Below are 24,682 nucleotides of genomic sequence, written 5' to 3'. Positions count from 1 at the left end.
TCAGTTTAAAATTTTTTGTAGGTCAATGTAATTTGTGCTAGAATATCACATAATTCAAAACCAATAATCAGCTTAAGTCCCTAAAATGATATACCAGCGACTTTACTGTGATTTAATGGAGCTTCACTTCATATGTGCTACACTAGCAAACAGAAAAGAAAGTGGAAATGGAATATGTTTCTCTGGATAAGAAACATACTCCATCCTCTTTTGCCCCCGTGGGTTTTCTGTGATGTTGTTTTAAAAACATTTTGTGGTATGGAGCTCCTTCTTTCTGATCTTCACTCAGTGCATCTTCTCAGAAACTGCCAGGATATCTGAGAGCAGATGGTGCCTTATTGTTCAAGAAACTGTGGCACTTTTTGTTGAGTGTTTGTTCACACTTTTCTGTTGGATACTAGCTCAGTAGTGACTTGTGCCATCAGAATAAAACAAATGCCAGCCAGGATGAAAATGGCATATTTGCTAAGCTTTTAAGAGAATATATTAACAAATGTATCAACACCTGAAAGCATAGCTCCAATGGTAAAAGCATGAAAGAAGCATTTTTATTTTGTGACAAAAGCTTAAGTCTTGGAGGTTGTTTATGAAGCACAATGATACGAAGGCAAGCAGTGCATATAAGTGGCGATTCCAAATTCTGAAAACACCTTTTCACTACAGGGAAAATAATAGCTTCATCAATTCAGCAGACACTATGGAATACTTATTGTGTCATTATAATATGTTAGGCATTGGAGAGCAGACATACACAGTCCCTAAGCTATGATGATCCAAGTCTTGAGGATGTGAATAACTTAAGCTAAGTTATAGACAGTGTGGCTGTTCTTCATTACCCCATTCCCTACATTTATTCCATATCTTACTTTTCCCTTCTTTCTGACTAGTAAGACAGACTCCACTGGCCTTCAAGATCACTTACTACTGGCCTTCAAATTGAGTTTAATCAATGAAGTCATGGGCATGAGTGCCAGAAGGCTTGATTTTTCTCCTTCACTTTCTCTCTGATTTGATGTGTAAATTCTGATAGTTACTCTGTGCCTCAGTTCTTTGGCTTCAATCCTCTCTCCAGATAACACTAGTCTCTAAATAAGGTTGTTTCTTTCTTCTTTAAAGGCAGGGAACATGCAAATTGGGGTATAATTGAAAAAATAAGATATGCTGTTTTCCATTCAACTCTCTTGTTAATAAAGATTTATATTACTATTATTCTTTGGCTATCGCAACAGTTAGATTTTGTAACCTTAACTGTGCATATCAGTAATTTAAGATATCACTAGACCTTCATTTAGTAAACCTTGTTCCTCTTTAGTTGAAACAAGTTGAAATAAGCTTCCTATAAGAGTTCTGATGGATGTAAATATTTATAGGCTATAATACAGATAATTGTTTATTCTATATTCATTAATCATAGATTATTATAGATATAAGATCTAAGTCAGTACTTTCATTAAAACTTGATGAAAATATTTTGCACTACCAAACCAATTAGGTAGCCATTAGGTACATGAGATTATTGAAAACTTGAAATGTGGTATGTGTGATTAATTTTAAGTTGTATAATGTTAATGTTATTATGAATATATAGCCACATGTGTGTGTTGGCAGCTGGTGCTACAATTTGGGATAGCACTTGTATAGACTAATTTAAACAGGAACTTGAATAACTTTTCTGGAAAAAGGTCTGCGTGGAGAAAGAGCAAGATTTGTTCTATGACAAGGCTCAGGTGTTGACATTTGGTTTGCGCCATGGATAAATAGGTCTTTACTATGCAGTGCTCAGCGAATTTGGAAAATAGAAGGTAAGCTCAGATCATGGCATGATATTCAAAGTGTTTAGATCATAATAATTAAGAATAGTGTGTTAGAAGGCACCTGGGGATTTTAGGTTTGAACTACAAGTTGATGAGCTCCATATTTCACTACATTTTTATACTTCATTTAAAACCCATTAGCTTGATTATTTAAAGCATAAACATTAAGAATAACAACAATGATAAATGATTATTTCATTAAAATAATATACTTATTTATTTAAAGATACTTTACTGGGCTTTTAAGTTTAAAAGCTATTTTAGTGATTATTTACAATGTGCATAACTCAGGGATTTTCGGTATAAAAAGTCAATTGTAAGAATTAAAATAGAATTTGATAGAAAATGTATTTGTACCTAGCTCAAAAAATACAATGGGCAACACATCCATTATCTAACTTGATTCAGAGTTGAACAAGCAACTAGAGAGAATAGACAGAATAAATATAGGTAAGAGTAGCAGGGATGATAGAATTTCTAAATAAATTGTGAAGAATGTGCTTTCTTGTGGAATAGGTATATTTTCCTAGATAAATTTGTGGGCTTTTTATCGGCTGTGAAATAAAGGGGTGGTGTGAGTGAATCTGTGTGTTCCTATTAGTTTAATACATGAGAACACAGTAGGACTAAAAGTTAGAGAGGATTTAATAGCACAGACCTTTGTTAGAAAGGAATAACCTTGGATAAATGTGTGGAATGGAAGATCAAACAAATGAAAAACAAAAACACCAATCAGGACATGGTTGTCATAGCAATACAGTAAAACAATGTAATTAGAACACAGGTTCTGGAAAATTAATGTCTTAGTTGTGATCTTTCGCATTTTCTACATTTATTTCATTTACATTTCTTTGAAAAATAAAATATTTTTGTTCTCAGATATAATAATGGCCATTATTATTGCCTTTGTGCTTGGAAATAATAAGAATAGCCATTATTTTATTGAGTAACAATTACATGTCACTTATTCTCTCAAGCCTCTGCAAATAATATTTTAACCTCTTAATCCTCACAACAGCTCTATGAAGCAAGCACAATTTTCATCCCCTAATTTGGATGAATACATAGAAGTTCAGTAAAGTTAAGTACTTTTCTCTGAATCTTTCTTAGTAAGGAAGATCATATATATATATATATATATATATATATATATATATGTGTGTGTGTGTGTGTGTGTCTATATATATAAAACATCAGCATTAAAGAATCATTAAACATCATTAAATAATCATTTAAAAATAGCAAGTTAATATTTACAGACTTTACTTCTTTCCGCATGGAGCAGGGGCTGGATATGATGGTGCTCAGGGCATGGTCTTAGCTCCGTGTTTGGGGGTCACTTCTGGCACTGCTCAGGGGACCATTTGGAGTGCCGGGGTAGAACCAAATGGGTCATGTGCAAGGCAAGTGCGTTAACTCATTACTATCATTCCATCCCTGAGACTAAATTACTTTATGTACAAATATGTGGGACCCATATATCAGGAAATTCAGGATCATAAACTTTTGCTTGCGTTGAAACAAAAGAAACTTGGGAAGTCCTAGTTTTAGATGGAGAACCTCATCTTAACCAGTATTTTCTGTATTTCCTTTATTACTTGATCACTTGACATTCTGTTACTAATCGATTTGCTCGAGCAGGCGCCAGTAACTTCTCCATTTGTCCCTGTCATGTGCTAGTGTAGCCAAATGGCATCTGCTCATTCTAGGAACATGAATAGCCTCAAACCAATCATTCAGGGTCTTGACGAAGAAGTCTGACCATCATTTAGGTGGGTGTCCATGCCATCTTTTGATGTCCCATGGAGTCCAGTCGGTAATGGTTCTAGTCCAGTGGTCATCTCCAAATCTCATTATGTGTCCAGCCCATCTGATTTTTGATGCCTCAACAAATGAGACAGCACCCCCAATTCTTGACCGTCAACAAAGATCAGAACTCCGAATTCTTTCTCATTTGAGTGAAGCGTGATACTCCAAGCATAGCTCTTTCAATTCCTCTTTGGGAGACCCGAATAGCATTCTCATCCTGTTTACGTAGGGCCCAGGTCTCTTCCTGCATATGTTAATGCAGGAAGAACAGTGGAATCAAAGAGATGTGCCCGGAGTCAGAGGTTCTTCGTCCTCTTAGCTATTTCTTCGACGTTCTTGAAGGCATTCCAAGCCGCTCTCTTCCTCCTGCGCAGCTCGGGTGCCAGGTCATTTGTCATGTTGACTTCTCGACCTAGGTACACATAGCTGTTGCATTCGGAGATGTTCATCCTGTGAGAGTGAATGGAATGTCAGGAATGAGACTGTTTCTCATAAACATTGTCTTCATGAGATTCATCTGTAGTCCAACCTTTCCACACTCATGGTAGAAGTCAGCCAGCATTTGTGCCGCTTGGCTAATGTTTGGTGTTATTAGAACAGTGTCATCAGCAAAACAGAGGTGGTGTAGTTTCTGACCGTCTGTCTTCACTCCCATTCCTTCCCATTCCAGTTGTCACATGATGTTCTCGACGGTGGCACTGAAGAGTGTCAGTGAAATGGTATCACCCTGCCGAACCCCTCTCTTGACATCAACGATCACTTCTTTGTAGAATCGTGAGATCCTGGTAGTGAATCCGTAATACAGCTCACAGAGGATGCTGATGTTTTGAAATTGAACGCCCTTTTTGGCTAGGGCTTTGATGATTGCTTCCATCTCAACAGAATCAAAGGCCTTCTTTCAATCAATGAACATTACACAGAGTGGCATCTTGAACTCCTGAGAAACCTCAATGATCTTGGTTATGGTGCGGATATGGTCGATCATGCTGAATCCTTTGCAGAACCCAGCTTGCTCGTACGCTTGTCCTTCATCTAGTGTTCTGCCAATTTTATTCAGGATGACTCGAGTGAACAGCTTGTAGATGACAGACAATACGCAGATTGGGTGATAGTTGCCAATGTCATGGATGTCTCCTTTCAAGTGTACAATAGTACACTCCTGCTGGTTTTCCATTGGGATGGAACCTTGCATTCAGACAAGCAGTGTGTTCAGAGTCGAGCCAGTGTATTGATGAGTAGCAATGACAGTCTTCAGGTTTTCCGGTTTGACCTTGTCTGGGCCTGGTGCTGGGCACTTCTTTACCAACAGATGGTGTGTCAGATTTCTGAAAGGAGAACATTGGGAACGACATATTCATCCTGAGGAATTTGATATGTGGGCAGGTAGACATGGCTATCGAAGAGATCTGAGTAGAAGTCATGGATAATCTTCTCCATTGCCCTTCTGAAAGATGTGATAGATCCATCAAGATGTTGGAGGGCAGTCATCTTGGTCTTGTAGTTGGCGAAGAACAGGAGAGCATTGTGAATGCTTTTCCCAACTTCTGCCACATCTGCCAGCACTGCTGCTCTACTCTCTGAGGCCTTCCTTTATCGCTTCTCTGCACTGTTTTGCGAGCTCAGACTTTTGCGTGCAGTTTCCTGAGGCTTGCACCAAGTCACATTGTTGAATAAGCTCAAGAGTTTTTGAAGACAGGCATCTTTTTGTGGCTATCTCTCTCTTAGCATTCCTCACACAACCAAGGAGGTTCTGAACCAGTCGATCATATTCCTCATCAATGTTGTCAATGACAGCATCTTCCCATGTTGCCACAATAGTGCCAAAGAGCTCCCAGTTGGTGGGAGTTCTGGGAGTTTTCTTCTTAGACTTTTCAGCCCTTTCTTTACACTCCCTGAAGTAGAATTTTGCATGAAGGAGTTGGTGGTCTGATCCCATTTGGAGTTTTGAGACAACAGCAACATCGATCAGGCAAAACCATTGATTGAATATGATGTAGTCTATTTTGTTGTGGAACTGTCCACAGAGAGGCTCCCAAGTCCAATGTTTAAGTTCAGCCTTCTGGAATTGTAAGTTACCATGGATGGTCTTGGTCAACATGATGAACTCAGACAGTCTCTCACCCTGTTCTTTCCATTCTAGGCCATGGGCCCCTATGTGGAGTTCTTCGGCTGATCTTCTCGGTCCTATCTTGGCATTAAAAATCACTGACAGTGATCTTGTAGAAGGTGTGTTCTTCTTTATAGAACTTCTCCAGCTCCATGTAGAACGTCTCAATTTCTCCTTCATCATAATTGGATATTGGTGAATAGACAACTAGGTCAGGTCATAAAAAATCCTTCCTTTGTCAGGTGATAAAAAATCTTGATTTGTGATCAATAGGTTAGGTTTTATCTAGCTTTTGAATGGGGAACTATAGAAGGACATTAAGCAGCAAAATTAAATAAACATCACAACACTCATTTGATCTTGCATGATAATGTAATGTAATCCAGAACTCCTTCTCCATCATAACTGCAGCGTCATAGAACTGGTGAACTCATGGCTCCATACTGAAATGATGTGTTTAACCAGTATTTTTTTTCTGCTGAAGCACATCCATGACTTTGGTTTTGCACATCAAGGTGATTGGTTTAGTTGAAACCAAAAGTGTTTGGCTCACTAAGGTCTTTCAGTGGAGTTTTTTTCCCTATTTTTTTTCCCTATCGGAGACTGGAGCCAATAGAAAGCAGTTGAAATTGGGTTATCATCAAGTGAGCTAAAATCACAAGAGTGGCTAATCAACTGTTGTCAAGAGAAAATCCTAAGTCAAACATATGGGAAATGAGGCTTATGAATCATAGCACCAGTTTGGCTTCAGCCCTTAGGCAAAAGAAATGAAATCAGTAAAAATATATTCAGGAGAAACAGGATTTGTTCTAAATCTGTCTAAGGCACCTTGGTTCTAGAAGCAGAGCACCCTTCACAAACCTTAGGTGACCCAACTCTTCCTCTACCCCAAAGTCAGACTTCAAGTTCAATGTTGGCTTCTAAACACATAAATTTGACAGTTTCCAAATGTGTAACATTTGGACAAGTCACTTAAATGCTCTAGCCTTCATTTTCTCTCTTCACCTTAAAAAAATTGAAAGTGCAGAGGGCTGACAGGGTACTTGCCTTGCATGTGACTGACACTGGTTCGAACCCTGGAACTCCATACAGTCTTCTCCAGGAGAAATCCCTGAATGCAGACCCAGGACTAAGTCCTAAGTAACACCAGTATGGCCCAAAACAAAAAGAAAAAGAAATTTTAAAAAATGAAACTGGCTAAATCTGTCTTAGATGGTTTTTAAGTTCCAAAGGAACAAGGACTATGTATTACCACCTGCACAGCTGAATCTCTCCTGAATAACACCAAATCATGCATGTGAGAGGCAATTAACAGAAGCATATGGGGGGATGATCGAGTGAGTAAGGAGAACTAGATGTCATAATACGCCTTTAAAATGCTTTGTAAGCCAGAATCTGTTCTATGTATAGTGATATTGTGATGCTTTAGATGGGTAAGAGTAAATTATTATGTGAATCATCCAAATTCACATCAAAATTATATATACAAGATTTATGATCACTTTTCCCTCTTAGCACCAAAAGACAACACTAAACTAATTGCTCCACTACCTCCACTACCCAGCCACCGCCACACTTCAGGAAGCTTTCCGGATGCTCAGCCCAAGACTTCACGCATAAGTGAAGCCCCACAGAACAAGATAAGCGGAACTCTGTGACCCTGGACTCCAGGCTCAACAGGACCTGGGAACAGAGATCCTCTGCCTGCTCCCACCAATCTCAGGCGACCCAGGAATGAAACCCAGAAGCCCCACCCTAACCTGCTCTGTCTGCTTCCACCAATCTCTGCCAACCCAGGCATTACACACAGAAGACCAACCTTACCTGTACCAGATAAATACCTCACTGGCAGACCTCCACTACCTCCACTACCCAGCTGCTGCCATGCTCCAGGACGCTTTCCATCCAGGACACATCATAAGACAATACCCATTTTCCAAGATTACTGCACCATATTTCATGAGATTCAAATATAGTTTGAACCATGGGAACACCTGCAAGGATGATTAGAGGCCACCCTAAAGGCCTCTATCCCACTCGGAGAGCCTGGAAGGCTACCGAGAATATTCTGCCTGCACAGCAGGGCCTGACAAGTTATTGGTTGTATATTAGTTATGCCAAAACCAGTAAATACAATGGGTCTCATTCCCTTGACCCTGAAAGAGCCACCAAAACAGCAGCACTAAGAAGGATGAGGAAGAGAGGCTGATAAAATCTCAAGACCGAACTAAGCTGCAAAAAAGAAGGGCAAAAATGATTGTCTGTTCTTTCAATGCATGTATACTGGTATTGGATATATCCATTGAGGGCCTGATGATACAAGTGTGAAAGATGAAGTACGACATCATTGGTCTGACCTAGATGAGAAGGCATCAATCACATCACGCCGTTTTTGACACTAGAGAAGAACTGTTCCTCAGAACATGCGACAAAAGAGGTGTCGGTGGTGTTGGTGTCCTTGTCAATAAACTTGGCCATGAGCATTGATTCATTCGAAAGCATAACAACCCGATTGGATGATTACACTTGAATAGATGTGGCTTACTGTTGGAAGTTTCTATCTTTGTTGTCTATGCACCAACATCCAATTATGATGAAGGAGAAATTGAGAAATTCTACATGGAGCTGAAGAAGTTCTATAAAGAAGACCACACCTTCTGAGATCATTGTCGGTGATGTTAATGCCAAGATAGGACTTAGAAGATCAGCCAAAGAACTCCACACAGGGACCCATGGCCTAGAATGGACTGAACAGGGAGAGAGACTATCTGAGTTCATCATGTCAACCAAGACCATCCATGGTAACTCACAGTTCCAGAAGGCTAAATCTAAACGTTGGACATGGGAGTCTCCTGGTGTATGGTTCTTCTCAGTGTCGAAAGAAATAGACTGCATCATGTTCAATCAATGGTTTTGCCTGACTGATGTCACTGTTCTCCCAAAATTCCAAACGGGATCAGACTACCATCTCCGTGCAAGATTCCGCTTCAGGAAGCAGAAAGAAAGGACTCCAAAGTTTAAGAAGAGAACTCTCATAAAAACCACTAACTGGGAGCTCTTTGGCACTATTTCAGCAACATGGGAAGATGCCATCATTGACAACATTGATGAAGAATATGATAGAATGGTTCATCACCTCCATAATTGTGTGAGAAATACCAAGAGAGAGATAGCCATAAAAAGAGGCCTGTCTTCTAAAACTCTTGAGCTCATTCACAAATATGGCTAGACGCAAGCCTCAGGCAACCACAAACGAATTTCCATGCTCAAAGCAGTGCACAGAAGCCATAAAGTAAGACCTCAAAAAGAGAAGAGCAGCAGTACTGGCAGATGCGGCAGAAACCGGGAAAAGCATTTGTAACACCCACCTGTCATTCGCCAAATACAAGACCAAGTTGATTGTCCTCCAACGTCCTGATGGATCTATCACATCTTCCAGAATGGCAATGGAGAAGATTATCCATGACTTCTACTCATATCTCTTCAATGGCCACATCCACCTGCCCACATACCAAATTCTGCAGGATGATATGTCATTCCCAATGTTCTCCCTTCTGAAATTTGACACGCCATTTCATCGGTAAAGAAGTGAACAGCACCTGACCCAGACAAGGTCAGACCCAAACACCTGAAGAACCTGCTGTCAGTACTCATCAATACAGTGGCTCAGCTCTTCACACGCTACCTGTCTGAATGCAAGGTTCAGTCCCAATGGAAAACCAGCAGGACTATACTACTGTACAAGAAGGGAGACATCACGGCATTGGCAACTATCACCCGATCTGCCTGCTGTCTGTCGTCTACAAGCTGTTCACTCAAGTCATCCTGAATAGGATTGGCAGAACACTAGATGAAGGACAACATGCGAACAAGCCGGGTTCTGCAAACAATTCAGCACGATCGACCATATCCACACAATAACCAAGCTCATTGAGATTTCACGGAATTTCAAGACGCCGCTCTGTCTAACATTCATTGATTGAAAGAAGGCCTTTGATTCTGTTGAGACTGAAGCAGTCATTGAAGCCCTAGCCAAAGAGGGCATTCAATTTCAATACATCAGGATCTTCCGTGAGCTGTATTATGAATTCTCTACCAGGATCTCACCATTCCACAAAGAAGTAATCATCTATGTCAAGAGAGGGGTTCAGCAGGGTGATACCATTTCACTGAAACTCTTCAGTGCTACCCTCGAGAACGTCATGCAACAACTGGAATGGGAAGGAATGGGAGTGAAGATAGATGGTCAGCAACTACACCACCTCCACTTTGCTGATGACACTGTTCTAATAACACCAAACTTTAGCCAAATGGCACAAATGCTGGTCGACTTCGACCTTGAGTATGGAAAGTCAGACTACAGTTTAATCTCACAAAGACAGTGTTTATGAGAAATGGTCTCGTTCCTGATGCTCCATTTACTCTCAATGAAACGAACATCTTTGATTGCAACTGTTAGGTGTACATAGGTTGAGAAATCAACATGACCAATGACCTGGCACTTTAGTTGTGCAGGAGGAAGAGAGCAGCTTGAAACACCTTCAAAAGCGTCAAAGAAATAGGTAAGAGGAAGAAGAACCTCTGGGTCCAGGCACATCTCTTTGATTCCACTGTTCTTCCTGCATTAACATATGCCTCAGAAACCTGGGCCCTAAGAACACAGGATGAGAATGCTACTAGGGTCTCCCAAAGAGGAATCGAAAGAGCTATGCTTGGAGTCATGCTTCACTTAAGTGAGAGAAATAATCCAGAGTTCCAACCTCCATCAATGTTCAAGAATCAGAGACGCTGTCTTGTTTGCCAAGGCGTCAAAGATGGGCTGGACATGTAATGAGATTTGGAGATGATCGCTGGACTAGAGCCATTACCAACTGGATTCCACTGGACTTCAAAAGATCACATGGCCACCCACCTACGGGATGGTCAAACTTCTTCATCAAGACCTTGAACGATCAGTTTGAGTCTCTTCAGTGTTCCTAGAATGAGCATACGCCAATGGGCTACACTAGCACGTGACAGACATGAATATAGATGTTACTGATACCCGCTCGAGCAAATAGATGAGTAAAGGGATGTCAAGTGATCAAGTGACCAAACAAATTGCTACATACTATTTGTTAGACCATAATTTTCTTTTCTGTGTCACCTGATAATCACTCTAAGAAGTAGGGAGCAACATTAACCCCATTTATAGATTAGAAACCCAGCGGGAAGAAAGTAAACTTACCCAAATTACACTGCAGTAAAGGATGAAAGCAAGACAAATCTAAACATGTTTACCTTCATAACCCATTATCTATTTTGATTCAATTAGAAACTTTAGAATTTAATTTTACTATAAAACTTATTGTAGTTAAGAAAATGAGTAAATCTTTAGCTAATGTGTCCTTGTGAAAGAGTCTTAAGTAAAAATATGGAATTAATAGCGCATCATAGTTTTTAATTCAGTAGATATATTTTCAAGTCCCAAACTCTATAACTCCGCCAACATTGATAATTTCTAAGGACTCTATTTGGCTTCACATACAGAAATTTGGCATGGGAGAGAAGGCAAGTTTGCTTTATTCTTAGACCTGCATTTCTTGTGTGTGACATTTTTTGTGTGTTTGTAATTTCACTTTATATCTTTTACTTTTCTATTGTGGAGCATGAAATTCCCTTAACAGCATTCTCTTCTATAGAAAATGGCAATTGTTCAATATATATTTTGATATTTTTAGAAGCTGGCACAATTATCCTAGAAAGAAAAATGTGAAAATGCCACCTAAAATAATATATTGTTTCATTACAATAAAATGAAATGTACTTATAAAATTCAAGTCAAGAAAAGGCTTGTACAACGAAATGAACAGAAAATTTCTCAAAGAAGAAATCCCAATGGCAAAAAAGCACATGAGAAAATGCTCTACATCACTAATTATCAGGGAGATGCAGATCAAAACAACAATGAGATATCATCTCACACCACAGAGACTGGCCCACATCCAAAAGAACATAAGCAACTGGTGGTGCGGATGTGGCAAGAAAGAGACCCTCCTTCACTGCTGGTGGGAATGCTGACTGGTTCAGCCCTTTTGGAAAATAGTATGGACGATCCTAAAAAAATTAGAAATTGAGCTCCCATTTGACCCAGAAATACAACTCCTGGGAATATATTCCGTAGAGGCAAAACAGTACAGTCAAAAAGACATCTGCACTTGTATGTTATTGCTGCACTGTTCACAATAGCCAAAATTTGGGAAAAAAACCCAAATGCCATAGAGCAGATGACTGGTTAAAGAAACTTTGGTATAGCTACACAATGGAATACTATATAGCTGTTAGAAAAGATGAAGTCTTGAAATTTTCTTACAAGTGGTTCTACATGGAAAGTACCATGCTAAGTGAAATGAGCCAGAAATAAAGGGACAGACATAAAAAGATTGCACTCATATGGGGGATATAAAGAATGGGAGTTTAACACCCAAGAATAGTTGAGATAAGTACCAGGAGGTCTTATCCACAGCTTGGAAGCTGGTAGCACATGCTGGGGGGGAAAGGCAGCTCAGATAGAGAAGGGAACACCAAACAGGATGATTGGAGGACTCACTCAGGACGCGAGATGCATGCTGAAAGTAGACTATAGACTGAACATGATGGCTACTCAATACCTCTATTGAAAACTACAACACCCTAAAGGAAAGAGAAGCAAATGGGCATGCCCTGCCATAGAGGTGGGGGAGATGAGGTGGAAAGTGGGAGGGCTACTGAGATCAGTAATACTGGTGGTGGAGAATGGGCACTGGTGGAGGGATGGTACTCGATCATTGTATAACTGCAACCCAAGCATGAAAGCTTGTAAGTCTACAACTGTACCTCATGGTGTTTAACTAAAAAAAGAAAGATTTGTAGTATACATCAGTGTATACTACATTATCATCCAAACATTTTAATGCATTTTAGTATAGTTAAAATAACTTTCACCTTTAATAATGTAGTACTCAGAATAATCAGGACACCAGTTACCACATTAACTTGTGTAACTTTACTGTTTACCACAAAATATGAAAAAAAATTGTCTAAAAATACAATTTCTATAAAGATGTTAAATTTATAATTGATATGGCCTGTTATTATACTTTTCCTAGTAGTTAATTTAGTCAAAGTTGTTCAATTAAACATTTTATGAAGCATTTAATCTTCTTATTGGTATCCAAATAACTAGGTAAATAAGAGTTTATAACTGGTTTCAATAAATATTTCTGCCTTTTTATGTTCCTCAGAATTTCCAGGCTTCATTTTCTTTATCTTCAAATGGAGACTCACCCATTGGAAACATTATCTTGACTACTGCTAGGTGCAAAGTTTTCCAATTAGTATAGCCTTCTGTACTAATGCATGGTTCAAAAACTTAAGGGATTTTTTTATTAATTAATTAATTTTCTCATTGAATCACCATGAGATAAAAAATTACAAAGGTCACTGTCCTCCCCTTGTTCATCAATTTGCTCGAGTGGGCCCAGTAACGTCTCCATTGGAGACTTTGTTGTTACTGTGTTTGGCATATCGAATACATCACGGGGAGCTTGCCAGGCTCTGTCGTGTGGGCGAGATACTCTCAGTAGCTTGCCGGGCTCTCTGAGAAGGGCGGAGGAATTGAACTCGGATAGGCCATGTTGGCTGCATGCAAGGCAATCGCCCTACCACTGTGCTATCACTCCAGCCCCCAACAAAGGTATTCATGATTGAATTTCAGTCAGACAATGTTTCAACACCTGTCCCTTCACCATTGTACATTTCCTCCCAGTAAACTTCGTAAAGGATATACTTTGAGGATCAAAGGACCTAAACGATGGAATGAATTTGAAAAAATAAATCATTATATATTTAACAATTCCCTTCCCTCCCTCCCTCCCTCCCTCCCTCCCTCCCTCCCTCCCTCCCTCCCTCCCTTCCTTCCTTCCTTCCTTCCTTCCTTCCTCCTCTCTCTTTCTCTCTCTCTTTCTTTCTTTCTTTCTTTCTTTCTTTCTTTCTTTCTTTCTTTCTTTCTTTCTCTCTTTCTTTCTCTCTCTCTTTCTTTCCCTTCCTTCCTTCCTTCCTTCCTTCCTTCCTTCCTTCCTTCCTTCCTTCCTTTCTTTCTTTCTTTCTTTCTTTCTTTCTTTCTTTCTTTCTTTCTTTCTTTCTGTAGAATACCCAAGAAAATGAGTCTTTGCCTTCCAGAAAGCACATGGAAAGCTGCCACAGGAAGAATCAACTGCACAAATAGTGATTAATATGAAAGAGCTAATTGGACTGAACCCCCGGAGAAAGTACAAAAAGCTGAGAGATGGAGATGTGCATATTGCTCTGTTTGTTCTGGCAAAATGAAAGCCTTCTCCTGTTTACATTTCTACTTATTAGTATGCTACAAGGACTATCAGCACATCACATTTTATTCTGTTTGCAGGGTTTTAAAAAGGTGACTCAGGGGCACCTAATGAAGAATGACAAGCACTTAATATCAGCCAACTGTTTCATTATTTCTTTTATATTAATCTCCACTTCTATAAAGATTAGTAGAAGCACTTAACAGAAGAAAGTTGAAGGAAATATGGGTAGCATGGAGATCAAATTAATTCTGGCCTTTATAGCACAAGTGAAAAAATTTGGCTGAGTATTGAAAGTAAGTAGTAAAACCATATTCCACTTGAACAAAAACGATTGAGTAACAACAGGAAACAGAATACCTGTGCATTTGCACATCCTTGGCTTTAATTGAACTTGTGAAGAATGTATTTCTTTGTGCAATGGGAACTAGCAAATAAAAAGACCTGCAAATTTAAACTTAATTCAGTTTTTCCTTTAACATATTTTTTCAGAGCAGTTTTTTCTTTTATTTCTAGAAATATTGCTCAAGCACAGAGACGACAGCTCTCTGCAACTATCCATACTCAGTTGAACAGAATATTCTCATCCTCTTTTGAGCTCTATCAAAGAAATCTAGGGAGCATTTCCAAATTTACTTCATGAAGGTAGGTTCTTAAGAGAAGAGAAAACATTTGAATTGAGAGCTGGGAATATAATGAATTAAGCTTTCTACCTGAATCAACCCACCTCCATGGGCCTCTTTTGTAAATTAGACCCTGTTCCTTTTGCAAAAGTCACCTGATTAAATCACAGATCATTCTAAATAGACAGGTATAAAGAATATGGTGATGAAAAAGCATTTGTTGAGATCTTTCTATTTTTGCAAAATAAAAAGATTTACATCAATAATTTTATCTAGCCCTCAAAAGACATCAATACTTTTTATTTTACAGGTAAGTAAATTTAGATTTTATGAAGAACTCTTGGATGTAAAATATGATTTTTCATAAAATGATACCTTCTTTTAAAAAGGAAGATAAAATTCTAGTAGAAAGAATTCTTTTTAAATAAAGTTTCTTTAGTCACCCTGTACTTATTATATAAGATGCCTCTGACTAGGCCTTGACTCATACTGAAAGTGGAGTGTTTTTAGGGAGGGAGAAATTGTGAAATAGTAACTTTAAAGTAAACACTGTCTTCATCTCTGGAAATATAATAAACTAGTTTATATTCAAAACATGAGAAATAGAAAACAAATAGAAAAAATATTTAAAAAAAACAAAACCAAACACAAATATTTGGTTTTGTTAATAATCAGGACCATTACAGAGGAATAAAAATACTGGATATTTTATCAAACAATATTTCTACCTTCAGATAGGATAGTATAACTCTAAAATAAATGGATTCTTTTTTTTCTACTTTTTTGGTCATGTCTGGTGGTGCTCAGGGGTTATTCCTGGCTTTTCGCTAAAGGATCATTCCTAGCGATGCTCAGGTGACCATATGGGATGTGAAGATCGATCCTGGGTTGACCCTGTGCAAGGCGAATGCCCTACCTGCAATACTATTGCTCTAGCTCCTGGATTCTTTTAGCCTTTACTGTATAAACTGGGTCTCAGGGAATAGTAGCCTCATCACTAATGATTCTGCTAAAAATAAAGAATTTCAAGAAGCACTCCAAGGCCACTGACTCATAATACACATTCTAACAATAGCCCCTCAGAGTCAACCTGCATCCAAGAATTCAGTGATACTGCTTGACATATTTCATGGGTTCAACCCAAATTAGGAATCAGAATCCTTTGGTGTTTTGTTAACCTACAGTTTTGTGAAGTGGTTGTATCTATCTATTTGTTTGCTTTGGAGCCATACCTGCTGGTACTCTGGGCTTACTGCTAGCTTTGTGCTCAGGAATCATTCTTTTTTTTTACACTTTTTTTTTTTTTACTTTTAACGAATCACTGTGATATAGTTACAGATTTACAAACTTGCATGATTACGTTTCAGTCATACAATGTTCGAGTACTCAGGGATCACTCGACTGAGTTCTGGAAACCATATGTGGTCTGGGGACTCTAATCCAGGTCAGTTGCATGTCAGGCCAACGCCCTACCTACTGTACTATCTCTCTGGCTCTGACTCAGACTTGAACAGAGACCTGCTGTGTGGTAATGGTTGAATCACTTGACAGCAGAGATACTGAGTAGTGATGACAATAGCAGAAAATCATGTTTTCTCCTTAGTCTTTCATTTCTCCTCTCAATTTTAGGCTAACCCCTGTCCCCACACTATTTAATATTAGGAATTATGTATACACAACATAATCTGTAAGAATGATAAATTCCCTATTTTCCTCTCTTGAGTTCTGCTTCTAGAGAAGGAACAGGGCATCTAGAGGGCAGGAAAGCCTAGAAAATCTTCTATCCTCTCCTTCCCTTTAGGCTACTTGAATATGACTGCATGTCTTTTTGTGCCTTTATGTGCAATCCCTCGTTTTTATTGTTAATGAATCTGACCTAGAATATTTCATGGGAGAAGGAACTTTCCAATGGAAGTTGCTGAGCAACGGAACTTTCCACACTCTCCAAAGCAACATGACAAAACTGTCTTGGCTAAATCACCATGGAATGCATGAATAATAAATTCATACCCGAACTCACGGTAACTTTCTTCAGGTGCAATAAGTTCTGTATTTATACTTATTTATATCTCTGGCTGTGTGTGAGCATCTGACTGTAATCTTCTTTTCCCAAAAGGCTCTCCTGACTTGCTCTCCTAAAGAATAGAGAGGAAACACTCAAATAAGTTGCAGTTATGTTTAGCTTTGGCAACAGTACTTGTAATGTTTTTGTTTTTCTCCCATCCTTACAAATTATCTCTTGGCAAGGTTTATATTAATAGCCATCGTTTTAATAATGTTTAATTTTGGGCACTATGTGTTTCAGGGCCTCTGGGTGTTTGAACAATTTACTAAATAAAAAGACAAACAACCAAGTAAGACAATAACCCCAGTTATGGGTCTGACCTGGGTTCCCTGACACCCCATATAGTCCCTTGAGCACCAGGAGTAATTTCTGGGTGTAGAAACAAGAGTAACCCTTGTGCATCACTGGTTGTGACTGCCCTTTCCCCCTCCCAGAACAAAAAGGTATTAAGCCCAGATAAAGAGTGCTTAAGTCTAGGACTGAGAATAAAGTATTATAGGCCAACATAATTCTGAGTTGCCTCTTACAATGCAGAAGACATACATGGGGGGTGGTATGTTTGAACATAAGAACTGGCGGGGTTCTATTACCCAGATATTAATTTGTGGATTCCTTGGAATTGATAACTTCTTCACTAGTATGCATACACTATCAGTATAGACACGCTTAAGATTTTGAATAGACTTGAGATTATGTGCAGTGTTTCAATTCTACCTCTACCACTTGAGATTCAACATCCTTCCTTTTCTGAAACATGAGACCTATCTCGCTAGGTTTGTTCTAGGTAATCAAAGACATGATTCATGAAAAACACTTGGGAGTGGATGTTGGTGCTCTGTGAAGTCAATAGCCACTTGTTTTGGTTACTATTAGCAGAAGTAAATTTGGTAGCAAAATTTTATGAAGGTGATGTTGTGAGTTCATTTTGTAGCCACAATTAATATGGTGGTATTGAGCAATAAATACTGTGGGTGAAAAAGAAGGAAGAATGAATGATGTGACAAGATTCTAAGAATTGAGTGAATTAGCTGGAAGTCTGATAAATCTATAGACATAGCACATAAAGTATAAAGAATAAATTATAGATAAAACAAACTTAGATAAACTTAGATAATGAAAATATTTTTTTAATTTTTTTTTATTAGTGAAACACCATGAGGTACAGTTGTAGACTTACAAGTTGTTGTGCTTGGGTTTCAGTTATGCAATGATCGAGTAACCATCCCACCACCGGTGCCCATTCTCCACCCCCACCAATGAAAATATTTTTAAGAGTGAAAGAATAAGTATATGGGCTGCCTAGTGTTTGAATTTAATTTGAAGAACTACGGTATACATTCTATTGCATCCCAACTCTAGACAAATTTTTCTATTCATGATGATTAAGGGTTCTATTAGTGGAAATGCCTTGGGAGGAGAAAAGCCCAGATAAGCAATAAAAACTTCTACAGAGTCTTTGGGGTAGAAATAGGTGGAAGACCTCTCAAATAAATTCCTCCAACTTGCCCAACATTACTCTTTCTCCCCATCTCCTCCCCAGAGCTAAAGATCAAAATCAGGATCTCACACATGTAAGACTTACTCTATCTTGCTGAACCATAACTCTACAACTCTAGCCCACTCTCTGCTGCTTAATGAGACTCAACTCTATCCCAGTCATTTCTCTCCTCTCACCAAAGTTCAGCTTCGGTGTTTTTGCTTTGATAACACACTCAGAAGAGGAAGAGGAAAACAAGTAGAAAAACCACCACAAATTCATATGTTAACCTATTGTCCTATTGGAGGATATTTAAAACATGTCCTCTCAGATCTGTGCAGTACAATATGTGGTTTGAATTCACCCCTGAGAAGCAGACACTTCTGTGGAGCGGGAGGTAATAAGCAGAAAAGAGCCACGTCTTCTACCATTCACAGATGCTGCTCTTTTCCGGTTGTGGTTCATATCACGGTCATTACATGGTGGATTTCAGCTTTGAAGAGGCCTCGAGAGTCAGTATAGATCACTGAGTCTTTGATTAAACTCTGCTAAGGCCTAATAGTCCGGAATGTTTCATTATTTTCTTGGCAGGACTTGTGGTTATTTTTTAACAGGCTGTAGAAAGCACACGTTGGCAAAAAAAAAGTTCATATCACTCTTTGAAGACCCACAGAGAAGGGGTCCTTTTAGTGTCTTTAAAAAGAACATATCCACTGGTCAGCTTGGCCACTTCCTACTGAAGTTAAGCTTCTCTTTTCCCACTTGCTCACATCCTGAACAAATGTCCGTTAAAATGATTATTGAATAGCAGCATAACATTTAATGTGAAGAAAAACTGCCTCTAATTTTAGGGGGTGAGGAACAGGGAGAGATTGGCAGTGCTCAGAACTTACTCTTGCCCTATGTTCAGAGTTGTTTTGGTGTTGGCTGTATAGAAGGCAAGTGCCTTTACTACTATACTATTTTTTTAGCCTCCAAACTTCCTCTAATTTAGTGCTTACTCTGTTCTCAGTTTTGTGCCTAAAATACCTATCAATTTAGTGAATTAAACTTTGTCTCTTCCCCAAGACTCTGTCCCCTCACCCTCAACCCCACATCCCGGGAAATCAATGTATCTGGGTCCTAAATTCTGGTAACTGTGGATATAAGGTTTTTGGAGATATGCAATGGATTTTTGATAGCATATCAATATCACATGTACCCAAAAGCTTTGAAAGTGACTTCGTTGGAAATAGAATCTTTGCAGATGTTAATCAGTCAGGAATAAGCTCAGAGTTGATTATGGTAGGTTCTGAATCCAGTGAAGAAAAGGTCAGACATAGATACTGAGAAATTAGGTCCTTGGAGATGAACTCAAGCTGCCACAAAGCAATGAAAGCTAGGAACCATCCCAGTGTCTGGGAAGGAATATGGCGGGGTTTGCTTACAGATGTCTGTCATCCTAAACTCCCAGAGAGAAAGTTTCGTAAGCTACCTACTTAGTAGGGTTTTGTGATGGCAGTGCTATGAAACCATATGAGATTTATTTAAGCAATGACATCACCCTGGATTTATACTATACCCTAAATCCATGAGGACAGTTATCTTCATAAGAAAAATATTTGAGACACTCAAACATATGGAGAAAGTGTAGTCTAAGATAGAAGATGGAGGTAGACATTGTAGTAAAATATTTTCAATCCAGAGAACAATCAGATTTGAAAATAAACATCTAGAGTTAAGGAAGAGGCAGGATACAGGTTCTCTCCCTGGACTTCCAGAAAGGAGAAAAAAAAGGCAATGTTGTCAATGCTTTGTTTAAAAACTCTGGACTCCAGAATTGTAAGAGAGTAAATGTCTATTGTTTTAACTCCCTAAATTTGTGATTATTTGGTACATCAGCCCTAGGAAACTAATAAAACCATTTAATCCCAACAATAGCCCTGTGATAAGTAATATTATCTCCATTTTCTTGAAAAGGAGATTAAAGAGAACGGTGTTTAAATAGCTTTTCAGCATCACACAAATTTCAAATGCACAGCTGAAATTCAAGCTCAGGGCTTTAGCCAGACTCTTCTCGTTTCTGAAGCCCACACACTTAAACCTTTCACCAAATCACAACTAGGATTTGCTAAGGGAGTATTTTTTTTAAAATCAGAAGACCCAATCAAAGGAAATAAACATGTGGATGGAAAAGAGTCATATTTACTTCCCTATCCATTTATTTAGTATTGATTTGGGGGTCTGTTATGTTTTAGGCAGTGGATTCTGCAGGACACAGTGGGCAAGTAGTAAGTGGGAGTTCCTGATGCAGTCTTTAGCAGTAGTTGATTACTAATGCTTCCAGGAGATACTAATGTCCTTAAAAGTGAAAAAAAAATTCATCAAGTCAAGAGAAATAGTGGAAAATTAAGAGAGAATAGGGTAGGGGCACAACAAAAAAGATAAACCATTCTTGAGTGAAAGTATGAAAGCATAGCATTTACAAACATGGAGATGTGAACAATCATGGTTCATTCATAGTGTGTGTACATCCTATGATCAAAAAATAAGTTGGGACATAGGAAGGAGTCAGGTGTGAAAAGCCTTGGATTTCAAGATGAAATTTTTTCTCAGAAAAAAAAAGTCAAGGAAAGAAACAAGAAAATGCATCATTTCAGCGTGATGTTATCTTTCCACAAGTCATATCTTAGTCTTTTATAAGATTTGAGGTAAAAGAGGAAGCTTGTGATGACTTATTCAAAGACCCTTCTTTTAATATCTGACCTTCATTAATATCTGTCAAAGAAAAATGTGTTGAACATGTTCAACAAGCAAAGATGACTTTGTATAGGACTATTGGATGCAGTAGAATGAAGAAATTGTGCTCAGTTCTGCTGAAACAAACAGTAGAAGGGTTTTTAAGGACTATGAGCTGATGGAAAAGTACTGGCTATATAGGCGAAGTTTGGCAATTTCTTGTTTTTGCTAACTGGTGCTAATAGATGTTGGAGTCTTCCCTTTCTGCAGAGACTGGGAGAGAGAGGCACCATCTCCTTGAAAAATTGTATTTCAAACACATAACTCACAAGTACTTGAGAAAGACATTGCTGGGTTATGAAACTGGCAAGAGGCTAGAGATTTGCATTTCAAAGATGCAAGGAAAGAATTTATAAATAAAGTCTTCTAAAGTAAATGCCTAAGAATAGGATGTTTGGGAGCCAATAGGGAGCAACCTGTCTAACATTTAGTGGAGTTGAGGGGAACTTTAAGCCTGTTTTGGTTATATGGAACCAAGTTTCTCTTACTAAAAAGCAAAAGAGAAAACACAACACCAAAGACTTTGAGTCTTGACAGTTAAAGTGGCAGAAAAAAGTCTGTAATAGCATTTCCTGACTTATTTGACCACTAACACTGAAACCAATCCAAGGAAATTAAGAGTTGACTTCAAAAGAAGCCATACTGGGAGGAGATGGTAGAAAATGTCTAGAATGACCCCCCTGCCTTATCCTACAAGGGATAAAGGGATGGAAACTTTAATCAGAAACCTTTACCTGGAGACAAAATGAAAATATGCCTCCCATGGCTAGCCCCAAAGGGAATGTATTGACCATCTTGGAGTTCACCAGTCTCTTATTCACCCTTCCTAAAAATGTGTTTCTATGTTCGTTTTCTCTATAATCCCTTTTTGTGACTGTATAGACAAGATGGTTGCTCTGAGGCTTTGGGTTCCCATCTTCCAACCTCTGGTTTGTTGCCTATCACTTTCTAAACCTTTCACTTTGTCTATCAGTGGATTGTTATTTCAGACTTCTGTTACCCAAACAGAACTTCATGTTAACAGAACTTTTTATTTCTTTGAGTAGCTACTGATTTGTGGAGAACTAGTGTTGAAAGGAAGATACTTTGAAAGATGTTTATTTATAGAACTATTCACTTTGAAAATCAGTAGAAGAATGTCATACCTGTCTAGGCCAATAAAGACAGAGTTTTGTGTTTTGAGTTGCAGTGTCTTAATAAGGCATTTTGTATATCAATTGATGCCACAAAGTATTTTGTTATCATCATAGAAGTAAACATTTTTGGTAAACATTGAAAGGAAAAAAGAAACCATCAACTACCTTAACATTTTGAATACTTCTCTCAGCCATTTTGTTGTTCAGATATTAAAATCCAGATATAATAAAAATATATACATATACATATATAATAATTTTATATATATTTTTCTGATTATAAATACAATGTTTATTGTACAGTTATGTACGAAACGTACGAAAACATAAAACACGTGGAACTCATCATCTAAATATGCCATAGGTGCCACATCATTTTGGAATATTTTCTTGTAATAAAATAGATCTGCATTTTTTAATACACTAAATAAAATTTAAGAAGGGACACTGGCATGAAGATATCATCAACTACTTTGATATATACTCCCATCAACGGCCAAGACCCAGAGACTACAAAATCTAGCTCCCGGAAGAGAACAGCGCAGAAGTCTCCTGCTCCCGTGCCTGACTGTCCTCACCGGAGCCCCTTGGAGGGGGTGGGTTGTTTCCCTCCTCGCCCTGAGCAGAGCTCTGGAAGCCGAAGACCTCCAGAACCAGCCACAACCATGCTGAGACCATTCTCCACATGCCTGAAGGTACCGGCAGAGGAACAAAGGCATGTGGGTCTCGGGGCTGAGATCTACAAGCCTGCCCAGATTGGGGCTAAGCATCCTCCATCCAGGTCCTCCATCTTCCAGTAGGCAGGGGTCACACCCACCAACTGACCTCCTGGCGCTGTGTAATCCCATCAACAGCCAAGACCCAGAGACTACAAAACCGAGCTCCTGGAAGCGCACGGCCACGACATCTTATTATCTCATTCTTACTTTGGAAAACCTGGCAGGCTACCAAATGTAACCTGCCCACATGGCAGAGTCTGGCTAACTCCCCGTGGTGTACCCAATATGCCAAATACCAGTAACAATGATGGCTCTCATTCTCCTAACCCTGAAAGAGCCTTGAATATAGCACTTTAAAATCTCAGGGCTAGGACGAAGGAGATGTTATTGGTGCCTGCTCGAGGCAATCGATGAACAACAGGATGATTGTGATCTGATATGTACAGAAGACAACTAATACGGAAATTTTGGAGATCCTGAGACTTGCATTCTCAGTGAGGGCCTCAGAGATGCCTTGCAGTTAAAGTTTCTGACAGTGAATAAATATCCTTTCTAAGGATTTTTTAAAAGAAATTATAATGGGTCAATCGGATACCAAAATCTTACTTCCTAGTCTACAGTGCTCAGAAATGCTCCACTTAGTAATCAGTCTATTTGGATTCCCTCTTTCTCTCCTGGGTCAAGTAATCCATAGTCATCTGCATGTGGCTATCATTTAATGGGGCAATCTAATTGTAGAGGTTTTCTGAAATTAGCATCAGTGTACCAGGACCACTTTCTGGGAAGCACATCCATTTGCTACTGTAGCTAGATTTCTCTCTCTGGACCCATTTCACCATCCTGCCTTATCAGTTTGAGATTTTCAATTAGCCCAGTGGGTTGGCAGGCATGATTTAGAGGGGCCACTGGATGGTTAGCAGCAACATGGGTAGGCAGCTTTCAGGTTTTGTAGCCCCCTCCCTGGGTTCCCCAGTGTCATCCTTCATTTCTAAAGCCTCTATTTGTGCAAACACAGTCAAAGTTAAATAAAAATGAAGCTAATCCCTTTGCTGTTCTATGGGGAGTTGAAAGGAAACTGCAAGAGTTTTGAAAAGAAAATATTGCTAGGGAAGGAGTGAAGCTAGAGGAACATAGAGCTGTTCTAATGACTGCGTATTCAGGTCATTTTATCGGGATTTTAACTTGGGAGGATCAAAAGAATGTCATGTAGAGACTATGTCAGATGCAAAGGCAGCTAGATGATGTGACAAGGTCATTGGTGCAGTCAAAATGGGAAAACCATGATTGAGGCTGGGTGACCCATGGGAATCAATAATATAAAAAAGATGTCTGCATGTTTAGTTGTTTTGCAGAGGGGAAAGTGCCATAGAGGTTTTCTATTTTGGTTCAATATTTAAGTTGCTTCTGGCACGCAGCCAGGATCCTGTGAAAGTTACATATCTTGAGCTTAGAGTAATGTATAGGGGCCAATATTTGGGTTTGAGTTTTATGGTTTCCATAGCTAACAAGTCCTTCATTTTAAGTCTATTTTTTGTCTAAAAGAAGGATAAAAATGTAGCAGAATGTGTATACTGTGATATTTGAGGTTATCTATCTCTTTTCTAACAGAAGTAAGTTCCAGTCAGGAGTGACATGAGGAAGGAGTGACAGAAATTGTGGTTAGGCTCTCAAAACTGACCATTTGCACCCTATACACCCTATGTTTCCCTGGGAATTAGCACTGATAAGATCTTTCATAACTGAAGCAAATGCTGTTTATTCTTTTATTCTGCTGGTGCTGAACAATAAAACAGAAAACTGTTGCAAATT

This window comes from Sorex fumeus, unplaced genomic scaffold, assembly GCF_029834395.1.
Source record: "Sorex fumeus unplaced genomic scaffold, SorFum_2.1 ptg000051l, whole genome shotgun sequence".
In the NCBI taxonomy this organism is placed as follows: domain Eukaryota; kingdom Metazoa; phylum Chordata; class Mammalia; order Eulipotyphla; family Soricidae; genus Sorex; species Sorex fumeus.
Note: the sequence above shows the minus strand (reverse complement) of the source record.